The following is a 7,214-nucleotide window of genomic DNA, read 5'->3' as shown; positions in this document are numbered from 1 at the left end:
TACAGTATCAGAGATAAGAATTGAAATGTGAGTATTTACATTTGTCCATCAATCGTTGACATACAACAGGAGTGGTAGTGTTTGTGCCTGCGCCTCTTTATGTTTCAGAAAGTGTTTTACACTGCTGTCGACGAAAGTGATTCCCCCGGTTTAGGTTTGCTCCACCACAAAGTATGGTGGCTGTCATTTCTGTTTACCCGGCCAGTGAGGTGAAGGTGCTGAGGGTTATTTTTGTGGAAGGTAATTTTGAGGTAAATCAAAGACCCATGGACAAGAAGCCTGACACTTCCAATGGAGGAATTGGTGTGGTGTAACAAAGTAATTAATATAAGGGAGACGCTTGGCTTGGCGTGTTTAGTTTACTTTGTAGTGCAAATAGTCAGCCATCATCTGCAGTTCATTATACTTTGTATCTGAAAGTATTTGGTTCTTGGTGTTGCATATATTTTACCTGTTTAATCTTAGACAACAAGGCTGAATGGTGGGTAGAAACATCTTCCTTCCATTGATAGCATACATGCATACACAGCAAATATTCATGTACCAATGTGGATTGATTACTATCACTTACTTTTAAATCTGAATCGAGCAAATAATGTGGTTCTGTTTATTTTTCAGCATATCTTACCACATTTTTCCTGGAACATGGGTATCACAAGTGTTTTGGAAATGCTTAAAGAAAATCAAATTCATTTCCAAATTTCATAGTAATAATTTAGATAAGAGTAGATAGTATGTTTCACCTTGGTGACTGTAAAATAGATCTTTCGCCCACATTTAAGAATTTACGTCTTGCTCAGATATGAAACCAGTTGCAGACTGACATGGCGTTTAAAAAGTTTAAATAGTTTAATAGCTTAAACTATAAACAGGTAAAACTACCTTTCAGTTTAAACTATAAACAGGTTTTTATATAAACATAGTTTAAATAGCTTAAACATAGTTAAAAAATAGTTTTAAAAGTCAGAATTTGGAGTTTAAGCTTTATTATTATTTTAAATATATATTGTGAACAAGAACTTAAAGAGAAATGGGAGATTATGAATAAATAATAAGGTGTATAGGTGTACAGGGAAAATACAGCAGTCCATATAGTTAAGAACTCAGTTGTACAGTAAAAAGAAAGGGTATAAAAATGTAGATGACTAAAGCAATATGTGTGCAGAGGAATAATAATCTACCATGAATTAAAATATGCTAGTTTTGGGGACTAAATTGCTTTTACTACTCCAGAAAGTTGCTTTTACTACTATAGTAGTAAATTACTAAACTGCTTTTACTACTTTAGAAAGCAGCAGAGATTCTTCAGCTATCACACTAATGTGAAAAATAGTAACCTCAGTTCATAGAATTGTATCACAGAATCACAGAATTGTTTGGGTTGGAAGGGACCTTAATGCTCATCTACTTCCAACACCCTGCTACAGGCAGGGACACCTTCCACTAGACCAGGTTGCTCAAAGCCCCATCCAGCCTGGCCTTGAACGCTGCCTAAGAAGGGATAGCCGCAGCTTCTCTGGGCAACCAGTTCCAGTGTCTCACCACCCTCACAGTACAGAATTTCTTCCTAATGTCTAATATGAATGTACCCTCTTTCAGTTTAAAGCAATTCCCCCTTGTCCTGTCACTACATGCCTTTGTAAAAAATCCCTCTCCAGCTTTCTTGTGGGCCCACCTTAGGTACTGGAAGATTGCTACAAGATCTCCCTGGAGCCTTCTCTTCACCAGACTGAACAACCCCGTAAGTCCATAAAAAATCCTCAACACAAAATAGTCCTTTATATTCCCTGGTTCTGCCTTTTTTTGTTCTCACATCACACAACAGGCTTTCTCCAGGCAAGGTACAGACAGGGAAGTAATACGAGAAAGCACCAAAATGTGCATGTACTTAAATAACTATTAACACTGCAACCTGCAGTTATCACCAGAGTTAAACCTTAGACAATTAGCTGAAGATTTACACCTTTATTGTTTGCTTTGAAGTAAAGAAAGGTTGCATTTTGTAGCATAAGGCAGCAGTCAAAGGGGATAAGGGAGTGAGCTTTTTATGAACAACCTTGAAAGATCTTTCTTTTTTTTTACCAAAAAAAAACCCAAATCCATGAGGTGATCCATATGCCAATATGATGATTAGTGTCTTAGAGGTTTTGCTGTGCCTTCCGTGAAGCATTCCAGTATTTAAATGTTTATTCCTAACAACAAGTTCTGGTTTTCAAAGACCAGAATACCAGCCTTTACCTGAGAAACAGGTAGTCATATTTTACCTCTTGTCAGTAAAAATGGTGACAAAAGGAAAGTTTAGGAAAAAAGTGCAAATAGTGTTAAACTATGCCTATTTTCAGTGGCTGAAAAACTGCCATACGCTTGCCTAAAATATGAAATATGCTGAAGTTTGAAGCCCAAAATCCTTCCTTTTTTAGGACCCTCCCGAATGTCTGGAATTTGTTCTCTTTTCTGAGCATGAGAAAGATTTTCAGTCATACAGTCTTCTTTTTCAGAAAAACACTGAATGTCTTCTGAACTATCTCAGTTGTCTAGATTTGGCTTCCCCCAAGTTTATGATTCCTAATCTCTAATGCCACCCAGAAAAATGAGACAGGTAGTTTATGTTGTGCCACACTGAAAAAATGAATTTTCTCTACTTCTGTGTTCAAAAATTATCCTAAATTCCATGGAGGGCTTAGAGAAAATTAGATGGCTTTTTAATAACTCTTTCTTATCCAGAACATCTTTTTTTAAGCATAATCCAAGTAGAAATGGCAAAACAGTAAGAAAAAAGCACATCTTACTCCAATGGAGCGTATCACTTCTAGAGCAATTTCCTTAGAGAAGACGTTTCATCTCTTGCTGAATTGGCCAGTGGGTGAACTGGGGAACAGGGATGTATCAGGGGAACAGGCCGGGTAGCCCCTTGAGGGATGCTGCTGGATCTGCGTCACCCGACGTGGTAAAGACAGGTGGTTGCCCTTGCTGTGGACACAGGGTGCCCAGTGCTGCAGGTGGTCTGTACAACTGTCCCCACAGGGGCAGGGAGCTAAGGTGTATTTAATTCTTTTCTTTTAGTTTTGAAATGCCACTAGGTTATTTCGATTTAGGGACAGTAGGCTCTCCCTCCAAAGAGCAGCTGACAAAAAACTTAACTGAATGGTGGTGGTAGTTGTGGTGGTTGCCAAATCCTGCTCTCCCTCCTGCCCCAGGCCATGCACCCGGGATGCTTTCCTTGTGCTGGATCTCCTAGGCGTGCCACGAGATCTGCATGCTGAGCCAGCAGTTGCCACTGCACAGTTGCACAACATGATCCAAGTGGAGTGGGGGAAGCAGGCAGGCAGGGACGGGCAGGGCTGAGCCAGACCAACTGCTTCATGACACCCTGCACCTGCATTAAACAAGGTCTGTTGGTGTGAAACCACACACTGAGAACTTCGACTCCCATTAATAGATGTTCTGTATTATCAGGAGATGGACCCTCACTGCAGGCCAGAGATGCTGTCTGGCAGCAATCTGGAATGCTCGAGCCATGCACCTGCTCTGGCTGCGGACAGGAGTGTGAGCAGAATGCCACCGATTCTTACATCCAGCTCTCTGAGGGACCACAGGGCACAGGCATCAGGTATTTGGTGGGACCAGGGAATCTAACGGATTATCCATCCAGTACGAAATGCATCCATCTAACAGATCCTGCATCAGAAAAAAACAACAAGGACTACCCACAGAAATGGAAGTCCTGGCAGCATAGCATGTCAGGCAGTCCTCTGCTTGTTTTCAGACCTGGTAAAACCTGAGTCAGCTGAAATACTGTGACTAGTTCTGGGCACTTAAAAATGCAACACATTTGGAAAGACCCCAGAGGCAAGTAACACAAATCATCAGAGGCCCAGCAAATACAGTCTGTTACCCTACAGCAGCTGCAGAGATGCATAGCAAATTTCAAATATGTAAGAAGTACCTATAAAAAGGAAAGGAATAAACTGTCCTCCAGTGCAATAGCACAAGGGCTGGATTTAAGTTATGTTGAAAGAGACATCAGGACTAAAATACACATAGCTGCTTCCTAACAGGACAGCAAAACACTGGAACAGAGCACTTAAGGAAAATACAGAATTTCTGTATTTGAGAGGTTTTACAGGTATATGGAACAAATATTAGCCTGTAAATCCCAAAGTCTTTATCTTGAAAACCCCACATAATTGGATGACTGCTGAGTCTGGTTTCCAGGACTTCTGTATTCTCTTCATTTTCTGCCATGGTTTACAACACTAACAATCAATTCTCCACATTTAGAATTATATCTCTGGAGTGTTTCTCTCCATGCGTCATACTCAGGCCTTTTGACAAACTGTTCTGTTTCCTTCCTAATTCGATTTCATTAAGTGCAAAACTTTCCAGTCCATCCAAATCACCAAAGTATTACTTCTAGGATTCGCTCTCATCTCTAGATCAAAATTTACTTTCTGTGCATTTCTGCCTCTGGCACCTCAGCATGTGGGAATGGCTACTCTGAGAAGAAAACTCTTTCACAGCCTCAACCCATCACCCCCCGAAGCGCGTCCCCTGGCACTCAATCCCCCTGCTCCCCTCTGCTTCCTGACAGGACTTGACCTCCCCGACCCCCTGTTTACAGTGCCTTTATTCCACTCCTCTTCATGTGCACTGAAAACAGGTGGCTGGGGAGCTCAAGTCACTGAAAACCCCTGCCATTTTGGGGGTCCCATTTAAAACTTAAAGTTGCTGTTTTCATGCATCTTTCTGATCCGTCCTCATAATTTCCACCCAGTGGGTTGTCTTTGCAGAACTTTGACCTTTGACACATTCTTTGCTTTCCGTGTTTAAGTGTGATATTAGAAAACAACCCCGCGCCAGGATCCACACCCCACTTCCCGTCTCCAGCCGCGGAGAGGGCGTCGGGCCGCGCTGCGAGAAGCTGGGGTCCCACGGCGGTCAGAGCAGCACTGTACCCTGTTTCCGTTCCTCTCCAGGCACTGCTTCCCCCTCGGCACGTCCCCTGACCCGCTGCTGCCGAAATGTGAGCGCCAGACACTTTCCGAACACCTATTTCTGGCGTTTCTGTCCGCAGGCTACCTCGTCCGTGACACCGTTCAGGCGGCCTCGATTTGTACTTCTGCCTCCCTCTCAGGGTCAAGCAAAAGGAGACCTACCCCGAGCTTTCGGGGGAAAGAAAAAGTGACGTCTCTCCGTTTCCTCCGAGATGAACCGAACAGTGGAGATGAAGAAAGAAAAACGAAATGACCCCGACGTGATTCGAACACGCAGCCTTCTGATCTGGAGTCAGACGCGCTACCGTTGCGCCACGAGGTCCTGCTGCGCAGGTATACCTCGGGTTTCAGAACTCGCCCACTATTGGCAGCCTCCGCCCTTGGAGGGGCCAGCATCGGTAGCGAGACAGGGACAGAGCAGAAGGGTGGGGAGCGGACGAAGACCCTCTTCACCCTCTATGGCAACCGTACCGATTAAACCCGCACCGGCCCCTCTCCTCCAACATGGCTTCGTTTATCTCCTTCCCGCACCAGTACGTTAACTCTACCCACCTGCACACCCGCTGCCGGGCCCTCTCAGCAGGGACCTGTCGGCCTCGCAACACCGCCTCCTTACGCAGACTCGTGGGTATCGGTTCCCGCTGCTCAGAGATCGCTCCTTCTGCCAGCCCCCCTCCTTTGCCATTGTCCCCCAACAGGAGGGGAACTAAGGGTGTGTTGCAGATAAAGGCTCCCTACGAGAAGCCGTTCGCAAGCCAGCTCCTCGTTAGTATAGTGGTGAGTATCCCCGCCTGTCACGCGGGAGACCGGGGTTCGATTCCCCGACGGGGAGATGAACTATGTTTTCCACCCGCGGCGGGTACGTGTTTTGCTGGCTGGTGCTAGCGGCCGGGCCTAGCGCGGCGGCCGCCGAACAAAGGTCTTGGAAACAAAAAGCGCGCTCGAGCGCGGCTCTCCCCGTCGGGGAATCGAACCCCGGTCTCCCGCGTGACAGGCGGGGATACTCACCACTATACTAACGAGGAGCCGCGGGGGTGCGGGGGCCATGCGCAGCCGCTCGGCGGGGAGCGGGACATGCAGCCCCGGTCCAGGCACCTCCTGCGCTGGTGCCCGGAGGGTTTTGGTGGGCACTGCAATCTCCCCTGCCTTCACTTCACTCCGTCCCGTTTGCTATTCTCCCGAAGGTTATGGCACGTCCCGACCGCTTGGGCGATGTGCATTAGCGTCAAGGCGTGCATTGTGTCGTGCAGACGCGGGGAAGCGAAGGGGCTGTGCCGGTGGTTGCCGACGTCCCACAGCTTATCCAGCAGCGGGAGACGGTGGGGAGAGGGCGGAAGAAGGGGAAAGGCTCCGCCATGGCTCGTGTTTGTTGTGGTTCTCCCCGGTGGGGAGCGGCATGCTGCCCCGTCTCTCCTGCTCCTCCCACCGCGGAGCGGACCGGGAGCGCTGCAGGGCGAAGAAAGAGCCAGAGGGCAGGCGGCGGGCGGGAGAGCAGGAGCTCGAGTGTCTTGGCGTTTGTATTTTTTGCCTGTCATTCACGCAGTTTCTCTTGACGGGAACCCGAGAAGCCCTGGAGTCAGCAGTCCTTAGGGTGAAAAGACTCTAGCACCTGCTTCTTACCTACCTAAAAAGGGGACGAGAGAAATGGAAACCAGTTACTTCGGGATCTGAGGCTAAAAGGCAGAGGACATATACTGACCGTATGGCATCATACCAACTCGGTCAGCAGTAACATGGTTGTGAGTTTGTCATATTTCTTTGGGTATAAGGACCCCAGCGTAGCTTTTTCAGACAAGCATAGCTAAAGAACAAACAGCAATCTGTATGTAGACATCTAAATAGGCGTGACCTGGAAATAAAGCTTTTCTAAATACTGACCTGCTTGTTTAAGCACTTAAATATAAACATGTGTTTCCCAGTGGATGCAACAGGTTCAAATTTTGTCCTGACAAGTGAAAAATAATAATTAAAGTCTCATAATAATGTCGTTACTTTAGAGGTAGCATAATGAGATGAACTGGTAGGGCTGTGATCAGGTGATAGCCGTAAACCTCCCAAAGCAGGATCAAAACCCGTGTTGCTAGGCTGGTCTAAACTTGCTGTGTGGGTTCAGATTTTATTCAGCAGATGATGGTGGTTTACTTTCAGCTGGGAAACTGGTGGATCAAACACTGCCTGTTTGCATTTTGTGAGACCACTCACACATAACTCTACTTCAGA

The 7,214-nt window shown here is 46.2% G+C and overlaps 3 non-coding genes across 3 annotated transcripts; 1 reads left to right on the top strand and 2 right to left on the bottom strand.

The window, feature by feature from the left end:
• Positions 1-5,244: 5,244 nt before the first annotated feature.
• TRNAW-CCA (transfer RNA tryptophan (anticodon CCA)) lies at positions 5,245-5,316 on the bottom strand. Its single transcript has one exon. It is a non-coding gene; the product is annotated as a tRNA-Trp (tRNA).
• Positions 5,317-5,754: 438 nt separating this feature from the next.
• Positions 5,755-5,826, top strand: TRNAD-GUC (transfer RNA aspartic acid (anticodon GUC)). The gene has a single exon. It is a non-coding gene; the product is annotated as a tRNA-Asp (tRNA).
• Positions 5,827-5,947: 121 nt separating this feature from the next.
• On the bottom strand, positions 5,948-6,019 carry TRNAD-GUC (transfer RNA aspartic acid (anticodon GUC)). Its single transcript has one exon. It is a non-coding gene; the product is annotated as a tRNA-Asp (tRNA).
• Positions 6,020-7,214: the final 1,195 nt, after the last annotated feature.

This window comes from Pezoporus occidentalis, unplaced genomic scaffold (genome assembly GCF_034315485.1).
Source record: "Pezoporus occidentalis ecotype Australia unplaced genomic scaffold, CSIRO_AGI_Poc_V1 ctg152, whole genome shotgun sequence".
In the NCBI taxonomy this organism is placed as follows: Eukaryota; Metazoa; Chordata; class Aves; order Psittaciformes; family Psittacidae; genus Pezoporus; species Pezoporus occidentalis.
Note: the sequence above shows the minus strand (reverse complement) of the source record. Positions and strands in the feature narration are given on the sequence as shown.